General features: G+C 41.9%; 1 protein-coding gene and 1 pseudogene across 1 annotated transcript in view; both read right to left on the bottom strand.

The window, feature by feature from the left end:
- Positions 1 to 27,657, bottom strand: part of AGBL1 (AGBL carboxypeptidase 1) — a 939,272-nt gene that overhangs the window by 487,813 nt on the left and 423,802 nt on the right. The gene's annotated exons all lie outside the window — the stretch shown is intronic.
- Positions 13,136 to 14,336, bottom strand: LOC780992 (inositol polyphosphate 1-phosphatase-like; annotated as a pseudogene).

Genomic DNA, 27,657 nt, shown 5'->3' with positions numbered 1-27,657 from the left:
CTTTCTGGCTCATTCACAAAAGTGCAGAAAAAGGTGACAACTTGCTAATAGTCACATCAAGGAAATGAAATATGTGGAAACACTTTGAAAAATCTTACAAATGTACAAATGTAGGGCATTAGCACAAACGTATTCAGCCAGATTTAACTGCAGTTCATTCATTCACTGTTCAATCCACAAACACTCTTTCTACGTGTATTTCAAAGACCAGGTACTGTGCAAGACCTCCAAGATACAAAGGAAAATAGAAGAAGTCTTCTTTTTTGTTGCTCTAGTACAATACATGGCTTTCCAGGAGGCTCAGTGGTAAAGAATCCACCTGCCAATGCTGAAGATTCAGGAGACGCAGGTTCAATCCCTGGGTCAGGAAGACCCCTGGAGAAGGAAATGGCAACCCACTCCAGTATTCTTGCCTGGAAAATCCCATGGACAGAGGAGCCTGACGGGCTACAGTCCATGGGGTCGCAGAGAGTCAGACACAACTGGGCACACACACACTGATTGAGTGTACAAAACGTACACAAGCCAGGACAATGTAGTGCCATGGGCCCAAGAACACAGCCAGATGATGTTCCAGAGTAGTCAGATTCACTTTCCTTTATTGACCTCTTTGTCACACATCCTCTCCCCACTGCCCTTCAGCCTTTCTGCTATTGAGAACAGTTACTCCAGGACTTCCCTGGTGGTCCAGTGGCTAAGGCTCCATGCTCCCAAGGTGGGGGGCTCAGGTTCGATCCCTGGCCAGGGAACTAGATCCCCAACGCTGCAACTGAGAGTTTGCATGCTACAACTAAAGATCTGAGTGCCACAACTAAGACCTGGCAAGCCAAATAAATAAATACTAAAAAAAAAAAAAAAAAAAAAGACTAGTTAGTCCAACAGGTTGGAGATCAGTACTCCAGGGAAAAAGAAAACAAAGACATTGCTCAGTTTTCTTAAATCTACAGGGAAATAACCATCTTGAAAGATAAATTTCAAGCAGAAGAAAACTATGAAAGTTTGGTTACTTTTTCCTCCAATCAAGGTAATAAAATGCCAGAAATAAAATTATGCATTGAAAGAATGACTAATGATCCAGCCCTTAATGAAGAATGGAAAGTGGAATATCTAAAGGAAAGGGAAGAATTCAGTAAAACTGGAATTCCTACCAAGAAAAGTCTATAGCAGCTTCCCGCCAAAAGTGAAACTGTTAGTCACTCAGTCATGTCCAATTCTTTATGACCCCACGGACTGTAGCTCACCAGGCTCCGCTGTCCATAGGATTCCCTATCACATAGAAAATTCTCCAGGCAAGAATACTGGAGAGGGTTGCAATTTCTTTCTCCAGAGGATCTTCCTGACCCAGGGATTAAACCTGAGTCTCCTGCATTGCAGGCAAATTCTTTACCATCTGAACCACCAGGGAGGCTTCCCACAAGTACATAAGCAAATATTCAAATAATACTCAGGAACACTAATGTTCACGGAAATCACAATCACCTGAAATAATGGACTCAAGGAAGTGGGTTTGCTTTATCCTTATTTATGGAAATAATTTTAATCTGAAAAAAAAAAGATTTTTTTAAACTTCAAAAAAAAAGAACAAATGTTTGGAAAATTAACTTTAGATGAAAGCATGAATACTTGACATAAGGGAAACGGTTGCCTTCTTGATGCTTGGAGAGAAGCTCAAGAAAGATGAATGTCCCCCTATCATTGGAACAGGCCTTATGGAGAAGAGTGATGAGTTATAGCAGTTTGTAGAAAGGAGGGCATGTATCTAGAGGGCAGAGGGAAGGGGGAAAAGGGGAGGAAAGGAGACAGGAGTGAAGGATATGCCATGGAAAGTCAAATAAAAGAAACAAGAGGCTGTGCTCTGAATCTTTCATATGCTTTTTGCTGCATTGGGGGCTACTTTTGTGACCCCCATAGATCTCATCATAGACGTGCATCTGAGTCTTATTTTCCAGCATCAGCTTATCATCATTTCCCCATCAAATTTCAACTGATGCATCACCCTGGCTCCACCTTTGACTGGATTTACAAGCCTGGAGCTGGGTCAGTTCCTCAATAAGTAGCGAACATTGTCTGAAACTGGAACTAGACTTCACATTTTGGCTGTCAATCTGGGTGGGGAAAGGGAAGTGCTTTTCAGTTGGGGTGGAGTGCATGATTGCTGGATGACAGCACAGAATATATTTCTCCTGGTGACTTCCCAGCTGCAGACTGCTGGGTGCAATTAGAAGCCTATATGTCTAGTCATTTTATCATTTTTATACATTTAGGAGCTCAAGTGTTTGCTCTAGCAGGCTGCAGCTGTCTTGCTGTCAACTCCCAGCTGTTGTTTAGCTGAAACCCCACAGCTAAAATTGTGGGCCAATATGACCGGAAACCAAATTGGGACCTGAATAAAAATGTTCAGGATTAGTGAACGATGTTTAGTGTTTATTTGCTTCAACCAGGTGAAACCCACTCATTTAGGAAAAAGAAGAGGAGGGGAACCTGAAACCAATCCAGATACTTTTGAGAAGCCTTCACATGAACCAGACTCGCCCGCAAACCAGTGTTCTCTCAATGATGAGGCAAGTTCAACACATGCCATCCCATTAGGCACTTCTCTGGTTTTTCTCACTTTCCTGGGATTTAAATCCAAATAAATAAGTGGATGCTTAGAGAAAGAATGCATTCAATGTATGACATTTGGGTAGTGTTGGACTCACCCACAATGAGTCTTTGTACAACTGCAGGAAAAATCCTGCCTTTGGGTCCTTTACAGATGAGAGGGAGGGGCTACCTGAATGCATTAGCTTTGTTCTCTGGCATGGCTCTGGGCTTCCTTGCCAACTCAGCCTTCATCTTCTTTTAGATTGAAGCCACTTCCCTTTAAATGGAAACAAAGGGCCTTTGCTTTTCAACTGTTTAGCTGATGTCATTACCACGGTTGTCCGGGTTTCTAAGAGGTCTTTAAGGGACCCATATTCTTCATCTATCCAGCTTAGTAATACATAGTGTCCCTGATGAGTCCATAATGTCATATCATTTATTAATTATTATTTCCATCATCATTCTGTTCCCTGGCAATGGTGTCAAGTGCACTCCCAGAATCAGAAAACTGGGACTTCACTTCAGCTGTCCCAAGGCTGAGGAGCAGCTGGCTTGGGAGGAAGGGAGCTCCTTTTGCAAGCAAAGGGCTACAATAGGAAGAAAGGATATTTCAGGTGGAGTAAAGGTGTTTCTGGATAAATGTTACACCTTGCTGCCATTTCCTTACAACCTGACTTTTTTACCTTTTCATATCTGATTATAGAATCCTCTCTGGGGACAGTTCTGAAAGGTCAGGGAGGATGACAGATCAGAGCAAGAAAGAGCAGGCGGTCACAAGGACTAGGAGAGTGGCTAAAACCACAGAGCAGTGGATATCTACAGATCCCAGCTGGTTCCATGAAAGGATGTACAGGAATACTTGAGCCCTACGAGTTGAAGTGAAGATAAACTTCTAGCAGTTAATGCGGGGAGAAAATATGGAAATTTATAAAGGTCAGCTTTCTAGACTTGAACTGGGAACTCAGCCACGCAGTAAACATGTTGTCAAAGCTCACCAGCACTACGTGTAGTATTCAAGCTCAATAAAATCATGCAGACAGGCAAAGGGTCAATAGAGACAGGCAGAGCCAAGACCCAAGTATCCGCAAGCCTCAAGACGGAAGGAAGGAGAAAGAATGTTTGCGTCCCAAGTGACACATGGAGATTAATTGTACTGAACAATATCTCACTTCTAGGAATGAGGTTGAGAAAAAATTATAATAAAGACTTTCCAAATAATATTAAAAATGTATTTTCATAGCTATTCTCAAGTTCTTTATCCATAACAGTGATGCAGGTGTACAATCACCCTTGAACAGCTCTGGTCAAAAGGTCTGAACTTTAGAATCACACCCAAAGCTCACCAGATATTTATCACCTTCATTCATGCAGCAAACTGTTGTTGCGAGCCCACTCTGGGAAACAGACTGTGCCAGATGCCTGGATAACAAAGTTGAATGAGAAAGTGTTCAGGTCCAGGGGTCTCATCACCCTGCCAGGGAGGCAAACATACACATGAGTGTAATGAAAGGCGACAGCAATTACGATGATGTGATTAACAAAACACAAGTAGGGAATACGGATTGTTATCTAAATAGGGGGTTGGAGAAGTAGAATGGGTTAAGAAAGATGTTAGAAAAGGTGTAATGAATATCCTCGGCCTAGAAGAATATAGAAATAGAAGGCAATGTGGTCAGAAGAAAGAGTATAAACAAAGAAGTATGTGTGTTGCTCAGTCATGTCAGGCTCCTGTGTCTACTGGATTTCCCAGACAAGAATACTGGGGTAGATTGCCATTTCCTACTCTAGGGGATCTCCCCACCCAGGGATGGAACTCAAGTCTACTAAAGTCTCTTGCATTTGCAGGCAGATTTTTTTTTTATCATTGTACCACCTGGGAAGCCCAAGCAAAGAAGACAGACATCCAAATCCACAGTGTAGATCAGGAGTGGCAAATAATAATAGATGTCCTTATGCAGGATGTATAATATGCACTACATTATATAAAGAACTGCATATTTTATCTTTATTTAACATTTGGCACAAAACTGGCAGGCAACCACTGAAGAATTGATACTTTTGAATTGTGGTGCTGGAGAAGACTCTTGAGAATCCCTTGGACAGCAAGGAGATCAAACCAATCAATTGTAAAGGAAATCAACCCTGAATAGTTATTGGAAGGACAGACACTGAGGCTGAAGCTCCAATGTTTGGCCACCTGATGTTAAGCCAACTCATTGGAAAAGACCCTGATGCTGGCAAAGATTGAGGGCAGGAGGAGAAGGGGACGAGAGAGGATGAGATGGTTGGATGGTATCACCAGCTCAATGGACATGAGTTTGAGCAAACTCTGGGAAATAGTGAAGGACAGGAAAGCCTGGAGTGCTATAGTCCATGGGGTCACAAAGAGTCAGTGAACAATTGAACAGCAATTGTGTAATTATCTCTAAATTAAAGATGAGGAGGCTAAGGTGTATACAGATAAGCCCTTAATTAGCTCACAAACCTGGTAAACAGAAAAGCCTAGATTTGAACCCAGAGAAGTGTGAGGCTGGTCCTCAGCCTCTTAGCTGCTATGCAATTCTGCCTTCCTGGGGGTCTAATGTATGGCAGGGAGGAGGAAATGAAGTCAAGGTTTGTGAAGAGCTTTAGGTGTGATTCCAAAGCTTAGACCTTTTGTTCAGGGCTGCTCAAGAGTGATTCTATAAACCAGGAGTTCCCAACCTCCAAGATCTAATGTCTGATGATCTGAGGTGAAGCTGATGTAATAATAATACATATAAATAGCAAAATAAATGTAATGTGCTTGAATCACCCTGAAACCATCACCCCTACCCTGGTCCAAGGAAAAGCTGTCTACCATGAAACTGGTCCCTGGTGCCAGAAAGGTTGGAGACCGTTCCATAGACTGCCTGCATCAGAGACACTTGGGGAAGGAGTGACTGTGCAGGCCCCCAGACCTGTCTCAAATCTCCCGAATCCTGCCTTTGGGAGGAAGCCCAGGAATTTACATTTGAAGAAATGCTACTGAGGAATCAGGGAAAGTGAGAAACACTGCATTAGGCCAGCACTTCCCAATCTGAGGATCTACAAAACTACCTAGGAACCTTGTTAATTATACGGAGTTCTGGGATTCAGATTCTTTCAACAGGTCTGAGTTGGGCTCATGAATATTTATACTAAACCTAGGGCTTGATGACCATTAAACAAGGGAGTAATGCATTCATATCTATGCTTTCGGATCAAAGGAAAATAACTTCTGGTAGAAAGACAGAAGGGAAAACCAGAACCCAGCTGATTAGTAGACTGGTATTAAAATTTAAGCAAGAGACGGTGAAAATTTAAACCAGGCCAGACTGAAAATGAAACAAAGGGTATTAAAGAGGTAAAAACACTAAGATCTGATAATTAATTAAAATAAGGGTAGTGGAGAGAAGGAGCTGAAAAATGATACAAAGGTTTCCAGCCTAGATTCATGGATACAGGCTAATACCAAGAGGAGAGGTGAATAGATTCTGCAGTGGCCACATGGGACAAGGCATTTTGCAAGTGCCATCTTGCATTTGTTCTCATTGTTGTTTAGCAGCTCAGTCACGTCTGACTTTTTGACCCCGTGGACTGTAGCCTGCCCGGCTCCTCTGCCCATGGGATTTCCCAGGCAAGAATACTGGAGTGAGTTGCCATTTCCTTCTCCAGGGGATCTTCCTTACCCGGGGACTGAACGCATGTCTCCTGTATTACATGCAGATTCTTTACTGCTGAGCCAGCAGGGAAGCCCTCAGCTGAGTTAGATGGATTGATTTTTGTCTCCAAATCCACACGCTCACAGAGAAAGCTGATTAACATTTTAGATATTTTGAGGTAGAGAACTGGGTTGAGGAGGAAAGATAGTTGGGTATATGTATCTGGCACTTAAGATAAAGCCCCTAGTTGAAAACAGACATTTGAAGTCACCTTCATAGAAGTCAAGTTCAAATAGATAAGCATCAATCAGGTATCTATGTGCCAGGCACTGTAGAACTGTGATAGATGTATAGAGACAAGATCTAATCTCTACTGGAGAAAAGTGACATGTCAGGAGTTCTTAACTTGAGCTTCATGGACCGCCCCCCATGTTGGGTAACAGACACCAGAATTTTTTTGTACAAAAATGCTTGTATATATGTGTTTTTCTTGGGTGATATAATTGATTTCATCAGACCCTCAAAGAAGTCCAAGATCCAAAAGAAATTAAGGACCACTTATTTAAGACCTGGCAGTGTAAAAAAAAAATTAATATGTTTCTTGTTCATGCATTGTAATAGGTTATTAAAAATGACACATATATTTGTGAATTGCTTGTGTGATCCTGCATGAAAATGAACGTCAAGTATTAAAGAGCAAAATCTGTGACTTCGGGAAGATGACTGAAAGGGCACCATATCATCTTGACGGTTACTCTAAGACATACTCTTATGCTTTTGTTCGCACCTGAAAGTTGGGAACATCTTCACTCAAAATAGCAAATTACAGACCATCTTTGACAAAGCAGTAGAGAAGAGATGAAACAGAGAAGCAAGAACCAAGACAAAGTTACATAGAAATTATGGGAAAATAGATGATTCCATTAAAAATGTGATGGAAATTTTACAGAGCAGAATGGGCAGAAAAAAAATGTACTTGGATATAAAATTAAAATTTAAACTTAAAAATCAGATTTCTTAGCACTTGAACATTAAGAGAGTAAGAATTATATTTTTTAAGTATCAATTATTCAAAAACAGTTAACAGTAATTGAATACTTCTTATGTGTCAAGCACTATTTTTAGAGAACTGGTTTCTATTACCCAGCCTGGAGGGCCCATGAACCTCAAGTTAAGAACTCCTGACTTGTCACTTTACACAGGTATAGATTAGATCTTATCTCTGTACTTATATCACAGCTCTACAGTGCCTGGCACACAGATACCTGATTGATCCTTATCTAACAATTCAGGTTACATGGATTTCTCTCTCTCTCTCTTCTTTTGTTGCTGTTGCTGCTTTTTGTTTTGTTTTGTTTTGCCACATCACAAGGCTTGTGGGATCCTAGGTCCCTGACCAGGGATCAAACCTGGGACCTTTATGGAGAAAGCACAGAGTCCTAACCACTGGACTGCCAGGGAATTCCCATGGATTTTCCTCTTTAAATCCTCATAACTATACTTGAAGATAATAACTTAATTTTTTTTCAGTATTCTCAGAAAGAACACTGAGGCACAGATGGTTTAAAGAACATGCCCAAAGTTACCCAGCTAAGAGGTGATACAACCAGAATTTATGAACCTGTTTGCAGAGCAGGAATAGAGATACGGACATACAGAACGGACTTGGGGACACAGCAAGGGAAGGAGAGGGTGGGACGGATTGAGAGAGCAGCACTGACATACATACATTACCATGTATAAGACAGATGGCTGGTGGGAAGTTGCTGTATAACATGGGGAGCCTGCCTGGTGCTCAGGAATGACGTAGGGGTGAGATAGAGGGGAGGGAGGGGGTATGTGGATACTCATAGCTGATTCACATCGTTGTAACCAACACAACATTGTAAAGCAATTATTCTCCAATTAAAAACAATTGTTTTTTAATGTACCATGAGACTCCCCAGGTGGTCTAGTGGCTAAGACTGCACTCCCAACGCAAGGGACCCTGGTTCAATATATTTAGTTGCAAGACACAACTAAAGATCCCACATGTTGCAGTGATCAAAGATAACACGTGCTGCAACTAACATCTGGCACAGCCAAATAAATAAATATTTTTAAAAAGTACCATGAAATGCTAAACTATAATCTCAGTTTTCTAGAATAAGATTGTTTTCTTGTCCTTATCCTGTGCATGCTCTCATCAGGCCAATCAAGAGTTTGGCAAGATCACCAATAGATTAGCCAACACCTCGCTCAGGACACGTTGACAGTTGTACTTGGCGCAGCCCGCTTTGCCTGTGACTCTGCACGTGGCCTCACCTGCGCTCTGCTCTCTGCCAGGAGCTCTCAGAGATCCCTGAGGTCCAACGTTTGTTGCCCAAGAGCTTACAAGCCATAAGCAGAAGGAAACACACAGGCACACTGGTTCTAAAAGAGATGTAGGGGTGCAGAGAAGGGAAGGCGGATTAGAACAACCTAGGAAACTTCTCAAACTTTTTCAATTACCTCCAGTGATTCTTATCTGATCTCATGGGAAGCTTTGAAAATGTTCTCGGAGCAATTTTATAGTGTACTTTTGACTGACTAGCACAGTCATAGAGTCTGTAGGAAATAGACCCCAAAAGAAGGGAGAAGAGCTTAGGAAGTGCTTCACAAGATACAGGATAAATTGATAATAGGCTACTTTTTCAATGTGTCTCCCACTCAGGCAATAGCATATCAGTACGCCATGGGGAGGCAGCTTCCCCAGAAATGCAGAAGCAAATCAGTTTCCATCCTAACTTGCCACACGCCTCCTTAAGAATAAATCTGGACTCAGAGAACACTTAGTCATAGAATCAAAACAGTGCCTCCCAGATCCATGGATGATTCCTTGCAATTTCAACTTGGGAAAATATCATTTCCTAACTTTCGTCTAATCAGAGAGTGGTTCTATTAATGTATATATGTGAAATCTAGAAAGATGATACTGCTGAACGTACTTGCAGGCCAGTAATGGAGATGCCCCCTTCATGGATCACTGCCTTGTCATGGCAAAGGGGCTTGCATAACCCAGTGAAGCCAGCTTAAAACTAAATATTAAGAAAAACTAAGATCATGGCATCTGGCCCCATTATTTCATGCAAATAGAAGGGGGAAATGTGGAAGCAGTGACAGATTTCCTCTTCTTGTGCTCTAAAATCACTGTGGATGGTGACTGCAGCCATGAAATCAGAAGACAATTGCTTCTTGGCAGGAGAGCTATGACAAACTTAGTGTGTTAAAAAGCAAAGTCATCACTTTGCTGACAAAAGTCTGTAGTGTCAAGACTATGGTCTTCCCAGTAGTCAAATATGATTGTGAGAGCTGAACCATAAAGAAGGAAGAGCACTGAAGAATTGATAATTTTGAACTGTGGTGCTGGAGAAGACTCCTGAGAGTCCTTTGGGCAGCAAGGAGATCATACCAGTCAATCTTAAAGGAAATCAACCCTTAATACTCAATGGAAGGACCGATGCTGAAGCTCCAATACTTTGGCCACCTGATGCAAACAGTCAACTCATTGGAAAAGATCCTGATGCTGGGAAAGACTGAAGGCAGAAGGAGAAGAGGGCGACAGAGGTTGAGACGGTTGGATGGCATCACCGATGCAATGGACATGAACTTGGGCAAACCCTGGGAGATGGTGAGAGATAGGGAAGCCTGGCGTGCGGCAGTCCATGGTGTCACAAAGAGTTGGACACGACTTGACGATTGAACAACAATCTCAATGGAGATGTAGACGTAGGGAACAGACTTGTGGACACAGTGGGGGAAGGGGAGAGTGGGACAAGTGAGAGAATAGCATGCAAATATATACATTACTATATGTAAAATAGATAACCAGTGGGAATTTGCTGTTATGATGCAAGGAGCTCAAATCCAGTGCTCTGTGACAACCTAGATGGATGGGATGAGGTAGGAGGAAGGTTTAAGAGGGAGAGGACATACGTATACCTATGGATGATTCATGGTGATACATGGTAGAGACCAACATAATATTGTAAAACAATTATCCTCCAATTAAAGATGAATTTAAAAAATGCTAATATAAAAAAAGAATATGGCACAGGCATCGTTGGATACACATTAACAAAAACTTTTGTAGAGATGCACAGATTAAAATGAATCACGACTCTCCCCTGTGTGGTTCTTTCTACCTCGGGCTCCCTTGGAAGTTACACAGAGGCTCCTCCTGCAGTTCCATCTCCTCTCCTCACCTTCCTGATTTCTGCCAAAGTCTGTGCATTCTTACAATTACGGGTTCTCAATTACATACCCTTGCTACTTGCTGAAGGGGACAGAAAGAGTGCTTCCTCTCCTGGCAGATGCTCAAGCCAGATGTTACAGTGGCAGGCTGTGATTGGCTGGCAGATAAAGGAGACTGGCTTTCCATGGGTTGGTAAGTAAAAAGATGTAAACAAACCCATTTCAGCCCTGAATCAGCAGGTCCTCGTTAACCTGATTGGAAATGTCCTTCAAACTTCTACAGGAAAGCAAGGAGGACGTTGTACAAGAACGTTCAGCTGAATGCCTGTTGCTCCTCCCCTGGCTAAAATAGCAAGAAGCTTCATTTGGAGACATCATCACAGCATTCGAGATGAGCTGGGATTCATTTAAGCTGCATCTGCAGGGATAAGCGATAATTGTAGGGATGCAGAAGTTTGTTTATTTTAACAGCTAAATGTTTGTATCTGGAAAACCAATGAAACTTTGCTGTAATCACTTTGGAAATGCACTGGAACCATTCCATCTGCCCAAATCTTTCCATTGTGCTTCTCGGTCAGTGACAATAGACAGTGATTGAGGCAGAATTAGTCAGCCACCAACTTCTCCCCCTGTGCCTCCTTGGGACAAGCATGAAACTGAGGAAACAAATTTTGGCTTGGCTGCTTTGAAGCTTTGTGGAGTGGTCAAGACCAGATCACTGATTAAAAAAAAAAAAATCTGGTCAAGGTGGACTGGATAATAGACCTAGAACAAATGTCCTGGGTGGCAAGAGGTGGTCCATATGACACAAGGTACAAAAAAATATTCCTTAGATAAAACTCTTTTGCCCCTTTCGCTCTTCTCATATTACAGAGCTAGTAAAAATCCATGGAGTTTCTTTGTGCTGCTACCCGATACAAAACACAAAGGGTCCAGCCTGGATTTTAGTGTAGTTTGTTTCCACTATAAATACCAAGAATCACCAGATGAAATAGCAAGGGGAAGAAGTAGTTCATTCAGAATATATTATGGATAATAATATATTTTTTTAAATCCTTCTAAGGGATTAAACATTTATTGTGCCCTGGACTGACACCTGCAACCATACTCCTGGGGATAAAGCATGGCAGGGATCATCAATCTCCGTGACTCTGGGCAGGAGTTGATAATAATAATAATAAATAACCACTTGTGTTCTCAAGTTCCCCTCAACTGAGCTCTCAGAATATTTTACTAACACAAATTCATTAAGCTTCAAACCACACCTGGGCATTCAGGAAGTGCTTGAAGGTTAGTTCTGTTATTATTTTATATTCATATTTCATCTTTCCTCCAAGGAGCTCAAAAAGATTATAAATATATTACCAAAGTAGGTTAACTCATCACAGTTATGGGTCAGGAAGACATCTCTTCTTTCTTGTTAGCATGGGAGTTTCTGTACTATGAAAGGCAGGTAAGACTGAAGTCAACAGAGAAGACTCTAGGATGTATCTCCGCTGCTGCTGCTGCTGCTAAGTCGGTTCAGTCATGTCTGACTCTGTGCGACCCCATAGATCGCAGCCCACCAGGCTCCCCCGTCCCTGGGATTCTCCAGGCAAGAACATCTCTGCTGCTACTGCTAAGTCACTCAGTCGTGTCTGACTCTGTATGACCCCATAGACGGCAGCCCACCAGGCTCCCCTGTCCCTGGGATTCTCCAGGCAAGAACATTGGAGTGGGTTGCCATTTCCTTCTCCAATGCATGAAAGTGAAAAGTGAAAATGAAGTCGCTCAGTCGTATCCGACTCCTAGCAACCCCATGGACTGCAGCCTACCAGGCTCCTCTGTCCATGGGATTTTCCAGGCAAGAGTACTGGAGTGGGGTGCCATTATCTCTAGCAACATCCAAACATTACTTTCTCTATTCAATGTTTAATCTCTCTAGAAGTAAACGTGACTTTACATCTTTCATTCCACTTCTCAACTACATTAAATGTCATTCCAGTGTCATGCAGCAAAGTTTTGAAGCAGAAAATACCTATCTGAGATAATGGGAATTTCAGTAGAGTGGGCACGGAACCAGATGGCCACTGAATTTCCATCTACAAGCGGTCCCCAATTTAATGATAATTCAGCTTATGATATTTTGACTTTATGATGGTATGAAAGCAATATACATTCAGTAGGAAAGGCATTTCAAATTTCAAAATGTGATCTGTTCTTGCAGTATGATGCTCTCCCAAGAGGCTGGTCAGTGGTAATGAGCTACACCCCCCAGTCAACCAGGTGATCATGAGGGTAAACAACTGATACACTTACAAGCATGCTGCACCCATACAACCAGTACAGTTGTACAGTATCCAATTAATTACATGAGATATCCAATACTTTATTGTAAAATAGTCTTCGTGTTAAATGATTTTGCCCAAATGTATGCTAATGTAAGTGTTCTGAGCACTTTGCAGGTTAGGCTATGCTAAGCTATGATGTTCAGTAACTCAGGGGTGTTAAGTCCTTTTTTTTTTTTTTTTGCTGCATGAATATCATTCATTTATTAACATTAGTGTTGTGAACACATAATGGAAAAATGCTTCCCAAAAGAGGAAGGTGAATGTTGACTGTCAATAGGACAAAGCTGTCTTCAAAAGACAGAGATATGGAAATCAGGTTCACAGTTGGGTTGTGGAGCCCATGAGGATGGAACACATCTATGTATGTGTATCCATAGGGACCAGGTGTTGGAGGAGGAGGCTCAGGAATGTCTCCAGCTGCTGCTTTGATCTGTACGTGATGAGTCCTCCCTTGTTGGCCCACTGATCCACTCCAGCAGCCTCTTCACTTCCCACGTGATACACCAGCTGTGGCAAGTCAAGCCCCACGTCAGTGTTCCTTTCCAGGCATTCTTTTAAGTCCACCATCCCCACACCCATGGCCCCGAAGATGGCATGGGCAGCACAAGAGTACCACCTGGACGTGGTATCTTCTGAGAAGATGTAAAAATCAACAGGGCTGAGGAACACATAGAGGTTCTTGTAACCAGCCCCAGCTGCCTGGAGATGCACTTGCCACACACACGTGGCAGTGCTCACCCTTGATGGTCTCCTTTTCACTGGTACGAATGAGAGCTGAGAACAGGAGGGAGCATTCAGAGCTGGGGTTTGGGTCATTTGGCTCTGCCTTTCACTGCTGCTTCTTGTAGAGATGGGAAGCAGAGGGAATGGATGTTGGTCCCCATGTAAGAAAGGCCCCAGTACACTGTCCTTTCCACCTGAGGGTGTTTAGGTCTTGTGATACAAAAGGTTGGTTGATGACTCCCATGAGAGGCACCCCTGTCTATATGTCATAGACATCAACTAAAATAGTGACACACTGAAGTCCCCTGGGGGAGATTCCTTGGTTGGGTTTAATGCCAGCAGAACCTTTTATATACTGATAAGTGGAATCTATAGGATCCACCCAGATTCCCAAGATGTCTTGAGGAATGTTGATCTCTATTGAATCCAAAGCTGGGTCACTGAAGACAATCTTCTGGTATACAATCTCGGTGAAGGCCTCAGATTGTTACCATTAAGGACTTTGCTGAGAAGATCTACTGGTTCTTCCTCTAATGGACACAGTCTCATGATAATCTTTTTCCCCAAATCATTAGCAAATTAATCGGATTCTTTTCCAAAAAAATTTTTCCCCAAGCCTGGAAACTTGTTCTCCATATTCTGTTTGATAACTTCCTGTACCAGTACATCAGCCAGGGTTTAGAAAACAACTGCAAATCTTGTTCTTTTCTGCCTCTTTCTTTTCTTCAATCAGCAGCTGAAAGAGGGCTTCCTGCTGCCTGCACACCCAGGCAATGTTGGCAGCTCTCTCAGAAACTCAGAGCAGCTCCCAGAGGATATCTGACATTTCTGAACCTGGTTTTTTAGTTGCAGCAGCTGGTGGAACCGGCAACCACCCTCTGGACTGTCAAAGTTCTGGAGACTGAAAGTCCAATACCAGTGTGTTAGCAGGGTTGTTTTCTCCTGAAGCCTCTCTCCTCAGCTTGCAGATGCCCTTTCCTCTGTGAACCGCAAGTCCATTTTTGACTAAACAATACTTTCAACTAAGATGGGTTTATCAGAATGTAACCCCATCATAAGATCTGTAGTTTTGATGTGGTTTGACAGGATCTAGAGAAAATAATATGAAAACAGATAATCCACTGGACATTCATTGCATATGATAACCCAAGTTCTCCATCCCCGGGGATGCAGAGATATGAGTTAAGAGGAGAACCAAGAAATCCTGCCCATGGAGGCCTACACATACAGTGTAGGGCAATACTCAGACCATAGGATCTGGAAATGATGGATGTTTTATTCCCAGTGCTGTAATTTACAGATGGTGTGATCTTGGACTAGGCACATGACCTTACAAGACTTTGGCTTTCTTACACATAAATGTGGTTTAAAATATCTGCCTCACTTGCTATAAACATTCAGTTAATGGCTAAAAATGTGTCAACCACATAGTAAGCACTTGATAATGATGATTATGGTTATTGCCACAAAACCATCAAAAAGTTTTCTAAATGTGTCAAAGGACCAAGATAGGAGAATGGCTTTTTCTTTCTTCCTTTGTCTTTCAGCTGTTATGTCCATTTCATTTCAATTAAAAAAAAATCATACTCGTCTTTCTTCCTCTTCGTATTTCATAATATCCCTCCCTTTGGACTGATAAATCCTATCCATTGAAACAGTCTTCAGGACTATTAAAGGCAGGGGAAAAAACAAACAAGAATACCCAGACAGTAATTTTGCCAATAGAATAAGTTTCGAAATTGGTTTCAATGTTGGTCAAAGTCTTTCACATTCTTTCTAGGCTCCAACTAGGCTGGACTACTTACCATTCCTTAAATATTCCTCAGTTCAGTTGAGTTCAATTCAGTCACTCAGTCCTATCTGACTCTTTGCGATCCCATGAATCACAGCACGCCGGGCCTCCCTGTCCATCACAAACTCCCAGAGTTCACTCAGACTCACAGCCATCGAGTCAGTGATGCCATCCAGCCATCTCATCCTCTGTCGTCCCCTTCTCCTCCTGCCCCCAATCCCTCCCAGCATCAGGGCCTTTTCCAATAAGTCAACTCTTCGCATGAGGTGGCCAAAGTACTGGAGTTTCAGCTTTAGCATCATTCCTTCCAAAGAAATCCCAGGGCTGATCTCCTTCAGAATGGACAGGTTAGATCTCCTTGCAGTCCAAGGGACTCTCAAGAGTCTTCTCCGACACCACAGTTCAAAAGCGTCAATTCTTCGGCACTCAGCTTTCTTCACAGTCCAACTCTCACATCCATACATGACCACTGGAAAAACCATAGCCTTGACTAGACGGACCTTTGTTGGCAAAGTAAAGTCTCTGATTTTGAATATGCTATCTAGGTTGGTGATAACTTTTCTCCCAAGGAGTAGCGTCTTTTAATTTCATGGCTGCAATCACCATCTGCAGTGATTTTGGAGCCCAAAAAAATAGTCTGACACTGTGTCCACTGTTTCCCCATCTATTTGCCATGAAGTGATGGGACCAGATGCCATGATCTTCGTTTTCTGAATGTTGAGCTTTAAGCCAACTTTTTCACTCTCCTCTTTCACTTTCATCAAGAGGCTTTTTAGTTCCTCTTCACTTTCTGCCATAAGGGTGGTGTCATCTGCATATCTGAGGGTATTGATATTTCTCCCAGCAATCTTAATTCCAGCTTGTGCTTCTTCCAGCCCAGCGTTTCTCATGGTGTACTCTGCATATAAGTTAAATAAGCAGGGTGACAATATACAGCCTTGATGTACTCTAGCCTTTTAAAACTTTTGTTCATGCTGTTCTTCTGGCCTTATAATCTCCATCTTTTAAAATCCTGCCTTGCTTTGGTGACTCATCTCCATGTCATATCTTCCAAGAAAATTTGACTCCATCACCCCTTTCGCTTGAGTCCATATGAGTGTATATACTGCCTCTTCCTTGTCATATATTCATAGGCCACATATGTCTTCACAGGTATGCACAGGTTTTATCCCGCTATAAACTATGTGTTCTTTCAATGAATCACATCTCATTTATCTTTGCACAGTACCAGACATAACAAAAGTCTCATGCTTATCATAGGTGCTTAATGACTGTTTAACAGAATTTAAGTAATCGTTTCCGCAGCAAGTTCTCTTGATGAGATTTTTCTTTTTAAATGTACATTAGCCTGATAATGAGGACCACCAACCTGAAGTCTGACATAAACGCTCAAAGAGGAAAGCAACTTTGAATGTTGGCAACACACAACCTTCCTTATGACTTTCAGAACAGACGCTCAGGACGTGGGCACTGTCACAAACTTCATGTAAAAGTGCAAGTTGGGATGTGTCTCTAAGCACAATTTGGTGCAACTTAGTACAAGAGAGAAAAACGTGAAGAGGCTTGACCTAGCAGTTCCATTATGGGAGTTATTCCTTAGGTAATAATCAATGATATGAGCAAAGATTGACAACAATAGCATTCATGGATATAACCGAAATTCCGACAATAGCAAATAAATTATTTTCCATCTTTGTGACAAAGTATTTACTATTGAGTCATTAAAAATGATGTCTCAGAAGAACAGTTTTGGCATGAGGAAAGGAAACACTAACACAAATTATATATATGTTCTTTTATTTTTTTAAAAAAAGCAAGGAAGCAAATATATATATCACAGTATTATAAAATTCAATATTATATATATTTGCTTCCAGTGGTAAAGAACCCACCTGCCAATGCAGGAATAAAAGACGGGTTCAATCCCTGGGTCAGGAAGATCCCCTGAAGGAGGGCATGGCAACCCACTTCAGTATTCTTCCTGGAGAACAGCATGGACAGAGGAGCCTGGTGGGCTACTGTCCGTAGGGTCACAAAGAGTCAGACACTACCTAAGTGACTTAGCACGCACACATTCATATAATGGGTGTAAGTAAATCTATTAAAATATTAACTATGATTAATCCCTTGGTGTTGAAATAATGGGTTACTTTTATTATTTTTGCCCATCTATATTTTCTAAATGTTCTCCAATTAGCATCTTCTCCCATTAGAATATTTATAATCAGAAAAAGAAAATTTAACAAACACATACTGTAATAACTGGTCTCTTTTCATTAAGTGTAATTTTTTTTAATGTTTGGAAATACATCTAGTCATCAAAATGTCTACCACAGTGGTTGGAGCACAAAAGAAAGTCAGAATGTATTTACTGAAAAGATTACTAAGTACATGATGATGAATAAATGAATCTATCAATGAACCAACCAATCAGATATTGGAGAATATCTTTGTCCAATGCCACACAACCTAATAAGCAGTAAGATAACTTACACCTTGACCAGGTCTTTTAATTTGCCTCCCTGATATAAATCCTAAGCTTCTCAGGTAAAGCTGGTGGTAAAGAACCTGCCTACCAGTGCAAGAGACTTAAGAGATGCAGGTTCGAACCCTGGGTTGGGAAGAATCCCCTGCAGTATGCCTGGGGAATTCTGTGGGCAGAGGAGCCTGGTGGGCTACAGTCCATGAGGCTTCAGAGTCAGACACAACTGAGCAACTGAACACAAACACTGACATAAATCCTAGTCAACTGTATTCATCTCCTGGGGCTGTCATTAAAAATTACGAACTCAGTTACTTAACAACAGAAGTTTATTCTCTTGCCATTCTGGATGCCATGATGCCAAAACTGAGGTGGGCAGAGCTGTGTTCCTTCCAGAGATTCTGGGGTAAAAGCCCTCCTTGCCTCTTCCAGCTTCTGGTAACTCCTGGCTCTCTTTGAGATCATAATCCAATATGATCTCACTTCCAGATTCTTACTTATATCCACAAAGACCCTCTTTCTAAACATTCACAAGTTCTGAAGGTTAAGACATACACACATCTCTTTTGGGGGGATCACCATTCAACACAATATATGCATGCTAAGTTGCTTCAGTCATGTCTGACTCTTTGTGACCCTATGGACTGTAGCCCACCAGGCTCCTCTGTCCATGATACGATTCTCCAGGCAAGAATACTGGAGTGGATTACCATGCCGTCCTTCAGGGGATCTTCCTGACCCAGGGATTGAACCTGTGTCTCTTACATCTACTGCATTGGCAGGTGGTTTCTTTACCACTAGCACCACCTAGGAAGCTCTCAAGACATTATATTACTCTTCAAATGCTCCTCAATTATCTCCATATTCTACTTATTAAAATAGAAGCAACAGGATGCCCTGAAGATGCAAAGTTTATGCAGAGAAGCCACCATCAGTGTAACCCAATGACCTCATCAAAGATTGGAAACAGGATTTTAAAATATCAATCAAAATCCACTTGACCTTCCCTGCTTCATTTAGGCAAACTGCATTCACAGAGGGGAAACAAAAAATTCTGTTCCCATTCAGTGTCAAGATTGATCATTCATCTCTCTTAATTCTGCCATGTCCCTCTCACATCCATTGAACGTAACACTCTTTTAATAACCCTAATCACTGAAATATTAGCTAAGGAATTTCCAAACCCTGCTCACGATTCCTTGGTGGTGACAGGAATGGCCATAAACAAGAATCTGCCATTTAGAAGAAATAAGAACAGGAGTCTTACTGATGAGAGTTTCAGCCCAATTCAGACCCAATCACAATGGAAGCTGTGCCATTAAAGGGCTTGCAAAGACTGATAATGAGATGGTTTAAAACTTTTCACCAGCACATGAAATGATTGTCTCCTTAGCAGAGGAAAGAAAACAGGCAAACCTACAGTGACGTCCATACAAGGTTTCAAGTCCCTCTGGGGACAAGTGGCCTGCCTTTGAAATTAACCTGAACTGAAGCAGAGAAGCCACATGACTGGAGTGCAGATTCTAGCAATGGAATTTGAGAAACTGCACCCTCTGCTTAATGTGTTCCTTATCATCTAGAGGAAATCAGCAGTTTGAGCTTTAGCTTGTCAAAATCTTTGCAATGAACAGAGTTTCTAGACTTCCATTCAAAAAGCCAGATATAGCAAGGTTCATGTAAATGTCCAATTGAGGACTAGTTAGAAAAAGGTGACCAAGGCCTTGAATGCCTTGTCTAGTGCTTTCTTCCCACACAGCCAGTGAAGAAATTCACAAGCAGTTTTTAATCAAAGTATTTGTAGGTAGCAATTTCCCTGCCTGTCCCCATATGCTCATGATACACTTGTGTGTCTGGCTGTAGAGATACAATGATTTAAGTCACATCCTTACCCTCACGAGTTTACAGTCTAGGCGGGAAGAGAAATGCTATCAAAAAAAAAAAAAGGAATATTCATAAATGGGGCATACACAAGTGAAAATGATACAACAAGGAGACAAGTCAAGAAGTTTCCCTGTGCAGTCAAAGACGATCTTAAAAAAGAGGAAAAATTTGATCTGAAACTTGAAGCCTTGGCAGAATCAATGATGATAATAAGAATGTCAACATCTATTGATCACCTATCACGCATCAGGCACACTGCACTCCACTCAATGCATGGCAATCTGAACTCAGCCTCATAGCTACCCAGCAGAAGGGGCTCAGGATGACCATACACTTAGAAAGTGGTAGGAGTTGAACCCAGATCAGTCTGACCCCTTGTTATATTCTGTATTCTCAACTCTTATGTGGCACTGTCTTTTGAAATAGAAGCTGGCAATGAGGTTTACCAATATCTATTTTTCAACTAATAGAGCAGCTCAGGTTTTGCAGGCAATTGACTAAAGAAAAGGAATCCCACTCCTGGGCATAACATTATCTGAAAGGACACATGCACCCCAATGTTCATTGCAGGCCTGTTTACAATAGCCAAGACTTGGAAGCAACCTAAGTGTCCCCCGACAGAGGAATGCATAAAGAACATGCTGTACATATATACAGTGGAATATCACTCATTCATGAAAACGAATGAAGCAATGCCTTTTGCAGCAACATGGATGGGCCTAAAGATTTTCATACTGAGTGAAGTAAGTCACACAGAGAAAGAGAAATACTGTATGACATCGCTTACAAGCAGAATCTAAAAGGAAATGATACAAATGAACTTACAAAACAGAAATAGACTCACAGACTTAGAGAACAAACTTATGGTTGCTGAGGGGAAGGATGGGGTGGGGAGGGATAGTTAGGGAGTTCAGGATGGACATGTGTGAAGTAAAGTGTTAGTTGCTTCAGTCATGTCTGACTCTGTGACGCCATGGACTGTAGTGACTCCAGGCTCCTCTGTCCACGCAATTCTCCCCGCAAGAATACCGAGGAGAAGTAGCCATTCCCTTCTCTAAGGATCTTCCCAACCTAGGGATCAAACCCACATCTCCTGCACTGCAGGCAAATTCTTTACCATCTGAGCCAGCTGGGCAGCCCATGGACATGCACATACTGCTATCAATATATTTTAAATGGATAACCAACAAGGACTTACTGTCTAGCACAGGGAACTCTGCTCAGTGTTATGTGAAAGCCTGGATGGGAGGGGAGTTTGGGGGAGAATGGATACATGTATGTGTATGGCGGAGTCACTCTGCTGGGCACCTGAAATGATCACAGCAAGGTTAATCGGCTATACTAATATAGAATAAAAAGTTTTTCCCCCCCAAAAAAAAGGAATCCCAGACAGGAAAGACTTTGTATGGACTGAATAAAGCAGGGAGGGACTGGATGCGAGATTTCAAGCAATGGATGCTGCAATCGTTTGATCACTATGCGACAACTTTGCCACCAGGAGCATATGAGAAATAAGCAATCACTGTGAGTGAGCTACCCAGAAGTGTCACCAGGGGATTTCAGTAATAAAGAGAGATGAAAACTCCTGCAAAGGGAAAGGGAAAGAAAAAAATAGGGCACTAAAGATTAAAAGAAGGCTTTGAAAAGCACTGTTGATAAATATAAGCACACTGGCAGTGGGGGGGGTGTGTGTTTAATATATGTCATATATAGTTTATGCTTCTGTATACATAGAGACAAACATGTATGCATGAATGGTTATGTGATGTAAATATTAAGTTAAAAAATCATATGGCACATACATATATATTTGAAATAATGTTTCAACATTTATATATTGGTGTGATACTCCTGTGAAATCCTAAGTAAAAAAATCTGTGAGAATTAATGAGATCTTAAAACAAATGTGCATGGTACGTCTGCTCCAGGGAGACAAGTACTACATAAACACCAAATACTGTAACAAGTCCTTCTCGGATGGGGCTTGGGGGAGGAATGTGGCTAGGCACAAACAGAGTTCATTGCAAATTCTTCTCTTCTAGAAAAGAGAGTTTGGGGGGCTTACCTGGTGGTCCAGTGGCCAAGACTGCATTCTCAATGCAGGGTGCCCACAGTTCAACTCCTGGTCAGGGAACTAGATCCCCCATGCTGCAACTAAGGATCCCACATGCCACAACTAAGATCTGCTGCAGCCAAATAAATAGATGTTTTTTTAAAAAAGAAAAGAGAGACTCTGTGGGAGAAGGTGATGGTGGGATGATTTGAGAGAATAGCATTGAAACATGTTTGATGCATGAGACAGGGTGCTCAGGGCTGGTGCACTGGGATGACCCTGAGGGATGGGATGGGGAGGGAGGTGGGAGGGGGGTTCAGGATGGGGAACACATGTACACCCATGGATGACTTATGTCAATGTATGGCAAAAACCACTACAATATTGTAAAGTAATTAGCCTCCAATTAAAATGAATGAATTAAAAAAAAAAAAAAGATGAAAAGAGAGTTTGAGCAAGATGCTACTGTGGTTGGTTCCTTTAGAAGCTCCTACCATGAAAGTGAAGTTTATTAAAAACCCAGTTCCACTACCCTGTGGGCCAGTGGAGGGGTCACAAGTCTTCCTAGGGCAGTAGGTTTCTACTCGGGACACATTAAAGGTTCCCGGAGCCTTTAAAAAGAGGAGGGATGTGATCTGTAAAATTCTCCAGGGAACTCCATGTAAGATTGAGGTCCTCTGGCCTAGAATGCATATACCTAGAATAATTATCCAAAAACCAGCAAATGAGAAAATAAGATCCTAACATCCTTTAACCTTTGAGGCAGAAAATGGTTTGTTTGGACACTAAACAACCAAATTTCTCACACGCGTCATAATGACAGAGATAAAGCTCAGGGTTAGTAGGAGAAATAGCAAAGGGCTATGATGTAAGAGACAGGATGGTGGGCTCCAGGAGATGCTAGGAGCCCAGTGAAGGGGTGCTCAGTCACTCAGTCGTTTCAGACTCTTTGTGACCCCATGGACTATAAGCAGAGACATTACTTTGCCAACAAAGGTCTGTCTAGTCAAGGCTTTTGGTTTTTCCGGTAGTCATGGATGAATGTGAGAGTTGGACTATAAAGAAAGCTGAGCACCAAAGAATGGATGCTTTTGAACTGTGGTGTTGGAGAAGACTCTTGAGAGTCCCTTGGACTGCAAGGAGATCCAACCAGTCCATTCTAAAGGAGATCAATCCTGAGTGTTCATTGGAAGGACTGATGTTGAAGCTGAAACTCCAATACTTGGGCCATCTGATGCAAAGAGCTGACTCATTTGAAAAGACCCTGATGCTGGGAAAGATTGAAGACAGAAGGAGAAGGGGACGGGGACGACAGATGATGAGATGGTTGGATGGCATCACTGAGTCAATGGAGGTGAGTTTGAATAGACTCTGGGAGTTGGCGATGGACAGGGAGGCCTGGTATGCTGTGGTCCATAGTATCACGAAGAGTTGGACACGACTGAGCGACCGAACTGAATTGTACTATAAGCCCACTCTCCATGGTTCCTCTGTCCATGGGATTTTCCAAGCAAGAATGCTGGAGTGGATTGCCATTTCCTCTTCCAGGGGATCTTCCTGACCCAGGGATCGAACTTGTGTCTCCTGCATCTCCTGCATTAGCAGGCAGATTCTTTACCACTGAGCCGCCTGGGAAACCTTCCTTTAGGTCACTGGCTTTCAATGCTGCTACCAGAAAAGCTGCATTCCATTTTGCATTTCCTTGCTTCTGCCATTGTTCCCTGTTGTTGAATACCTACAACATTGGGTCCAGTGAAGGCAGAGCTGAGCTAAAGAGTCAATGATGCAGAACTAATAGTAAGGAACCAGGGAATCTGGGGGAAGTAGCGAGGAAAAACTAAAGGGTAGTCCAATTAATTCTGACAGCCCACAAATTCCCTCTCTCCACAGAATCTCTCAAACTTCTCTAATAGTAAGAATCTGCTAGGATTTGTTAAAAAAAAATTTTTTCATTTATTTGGCTGTATCAGGTCGTAGTTGTGGCACATGGCACTTTACCAGATCTTCCATTGCAGCTCATGGACTCTAGTTGTGGCACAAGGGCTCAGGAGTTATGGTGGTTGGGTTTAGTTGCTCAGCAGCATGTGGGATCTTACTTTTCTGACCAGAGATCAAACCTGTATCCCCTGCATTGCAAGGTGGATACTTAATCACTGGACCACCAGGGAAGACCCAGGATATTTGTTAAACATGGTAGTTCCCAAATGACGTCTCAGACTTTCTGGATCCTAGTCTCCAAGGAAGATACCTGGGAAGCTCTATGTTCAATGAGCACCCATTTATAGTTCTTAATGCACAACTTGTCAACTCATGTCTAAGCAGCTGCATCTGACACCCAAGACAAGGACACCAAGTTGAACCCAGTGCCCAGTAAGCATCCTCTATTTCTGAGTTGATCTGGCCTGATTTCTGAGTTGATCTGACACACAAAAAATAGTCCACCTACTGAGTTCTTTCCTCTACCTTATTCAGAAGCAGGAATCTTTTGTCATCAATTTATGTTCAAACTTTGATTCTAAATTCTTTCCTCATTTTGAAATCCTCTAGGATTTTAAACATGTAGCAAGTCACCAGGTAATATAGCTAGGTAACTGATTCCAACATAAGGATTGCTTTCTTAAGGAAGCAAACAAAATTATATACTAGAATCAAGGCTTAAATTGGCGCAAAATTTCATAGGATCTCAATTTTAAATCCCCACATCTTTATTCTCACCCCAATTAGGTATAAGAACGAGAATTGAGAAATGTACTTTCAATGTTTGATATAAGGATAGTGAATGAAGATTTCTTTGCTACTTACTTTCAGGCAAACTAACACCAAAGAGAGTAGATCTTAGAGTCAAATGAACACAGGTACTGACTATGGCTTCTGTTTCCTTCATGTTTTTGAGCACATACACCCTAGTCAAGATGAAATGAGACCAGAGGAAAATCAGAAGAAACGCAATTTCTAGTCATCTTGCTGAATTGGCAGCAAGTTCCAAAAATGTGAACCTTCTGGGAAAATAGTAGCAATAGATCTGATCTTCTTCAGAACACCTCCCCAAAGCAGGCACTATCAGAGGGTCCTATTATACTCACAAGATTATTGTATGTAGGTAGGCTAAGAAGGTAAAGCTAGAGCTTTCCAGGTGGCTCAGAAGTAAAGGATTTGATTGCCGATGCAGGTTCGATCCCTGCTTGGAGAAGATCCCCTGGAGGAGGAAATGGCAACTCACTCCAGTTTTCTTGCCTAGATAATCCCATGGAGCCTGGTGGGCTAGCAAAGAGTCAGATCTGACTGAGGGATTGAACACACATGCATGTAAGAAGGTAAAGCTACATGCCAAAATAAACAAATAAGACTCAGAAAGCTTTATTAAACTTTTAAGGCAAGGAGGAAAAAAGTTATAAGCTCATGGTTAACTAATTCTGTAACATATAAATAATTCATACAGATTTTGGCTGAACAGTGCTCAAAGGTACCCCAAGATGTCTAATTTCCCATCTATTTTCTCATCAACTTCACTTTCCTTGTAATACCTACCCTACATATGATATCTGCTATCAACCTAAAAACTCCCCTACAGTCTGCAACCCAGGATAATCAATCTATAACAGGAATGTAGTTCTAGCATGCCCTTAGGTGTACTCTTCAACCTCTTTCTGCTTCAATGTTTTCATTTCTTAAAAGAGACAATGAGACTGTGGCTCACGTAAAATTACTGGGGGAAATAGAACACCGATGCAAATGAATAGTGCATCGCCTGGCAAATAAGTGCAGCTTATTAGCATAAAGAATAATATGGGATATTATATCCCTAGAGAAGAGAATGGCAACCCATCCCAGTATTCTTGCCTAGAGATTCCCATGGACAGAGGAGCCTGGTGGGCTACACTCCAAGGGGTCACAAAGAGTCAGACACAACTGAGCAACGTATATATAAAGGTAATTATAATTATTTTTATTTTGTCATCTTCTTCTTGAAGTTTTACTTTCTTTTAAAAAAGAAATCCATCCTTTAAATGTTAGAGAAAACTGACTTGATCTTCATGTTTCTTCAAGTTGGTATCTAGTTGTAGTAGTTTACCTGACCTGGTTTCAGCCAGCCTGCTGAGCCTTCTTGTTGGGTTGATTTAACTCTTTTTGTTTGTTTGTTTTTGCAGGGCAGGGGGTGGTGGTGGGGTGGTTCTCTCTCTCTCTCTCTTTTTTTTTTTTTTTTTGGCTGCACCCTGTGGCATGTGGGATCTTAGTTCCCTGCTGCTGCTAAGTCACTTCAGTCGAGTCCAACTCTGTGAGACCCCATAGATGGCAGCCCACCAGGCTCCCCCGTCCCTGGGATTCTCCCTGACCAGGAATCAAACCTGCACCCCCTGCAATAGAAGCACAGACTCTTAACCACTGGACCACCAGGGAAGTCCTGAACTCACTTTTTAAAGTGGTAAGAAGGAGGCAGTCGACCTGCTTTCCAACAAGAAAAGCGGTACTATTTTTTTTCTACTATTCACCAATCATTCTTTCCACGTTTATTCCATTAGTGTTCCCTCCACACCAGACCTCTCATGGGACTGAAGACACCGCAAATGGACAGAGACCAAGGATCTTACATGGAAGAATCTGAGATTCCTACTCATCTCAGGCTCAGAAAATCTCAGAGGAATTAGGAGACCAGATGAGTGTGGTGTGTGTTTCTAATATCCATTTTCTACTCTACTGGCAGAAAACAAATTTTTATTTTGAACTGAATGAAAGATGATGATTTATATACTCCTTTGACACCCTTTAAGCCAATAATCCTGCATAATTCTGGACAATATGACTACCAGGCAGATGTATCCTGCAAGCGGTCCCCAAAAGACTTCTAATCTTGTTTAGTTTCAAAACTAGTCTTGGTCCATATACACAATGGAGTATTACTCAGCCATTGTAAAGAACACATTTGAATCAGTTCTAATGAGGTTGTTGAAACTGGAGCCGATTATACAGAGTGAAGTAAGCCAGAAAGAAAAACACCAATACAGTATACTAACGCATATATATGGAATTTAGAAAGATGGTAATGATTACCCTGTATGAGAGACAGCACAGATGTATAGAATAGTCTTTTGGACTCTGTGGGAGAGGGAGAGGGTGGGATGATTGCGAAGAATGGCATTGAAACATGTATAATATCATATGTGAAACAAATAGCCAGTCCAGGTTCGATGCAGGATACAGGATGCTTGGGGTTGGTGCACTGGGATGCCCCAGAGGGATGGTACGGGGAGGGAGGTGGGAGGGGGGTTCAGGATGGGGAACACCTGTACACCCGTGGTGGATTCATGTTGATGTATGGCAAAACCAATACAATATTGTAAAGTAATTAGCCTCCAACTAAACAAATTTAAATTAAAAAAAAAAAAAACTGGTTTCAACTCTTTCTTTAAGATATGAAGTTTGAAGCATAGTAGAGACGTTTTCCCTTAGACATGATACCCTAATCATACATTCCTGATTCTACAATTCTCCTGAATGAGTTAAGACAGATCTTTATAATGATCCCTTTTATGTTGAGTATGCCTTGGGTGCACTGTCCTCTTCAGAAAACAAAGATGTCAGCTATTGGAATTGCTCCCAGAGGATCTTAAGTAAGGCATACGTGCATGAGCAGTCATGTCCAACTGTTGGTGACCCCAGGGACTATAACCGCCAGGCTCCTCTGTCCATGAAATTTTCCAGGCAAGAATACTGAATGGATTGTTGTTTCCTTCTCCAGAGGATCTTCCCAACCCAGGGCTCGAACTCACGTCTCTTGCATCTCCTGCATTAGCAGGTGGATTCCCTACCAGTGCACCACCTGGGAAGGCCTCTTAAGTAAGGAAATGGCCACGAACCTGTTGAGTAAGCCTCCTCTTCACCTGATGGAATCAAAAAAACTTTATGTGCCAAGGATAGCCCCATTGCAAATAAAAAGCTCT

This window comes from Bos taurus, chromosome 21 (assembly GCF_002263795.3).
Source record: "Bos taurus isolate L1 Dominette 01449 registration number 42190680 breed Hereford chromosome 21, ARS-UCD2.0, whole genome shotgun sequence".
Classification (NCBI taxonomy): domain Eukaryota; kingdom Metazoa; phylum Chordata; class Mammalia; order Artiodactyla; family Bovidae; genus Bos; species Bos taurus.
The sequence above is the reverse complement of the archived record's forward strand: the minus strand, read 5'-3'. Positions and strand labels throughout refer to the sequence as shown.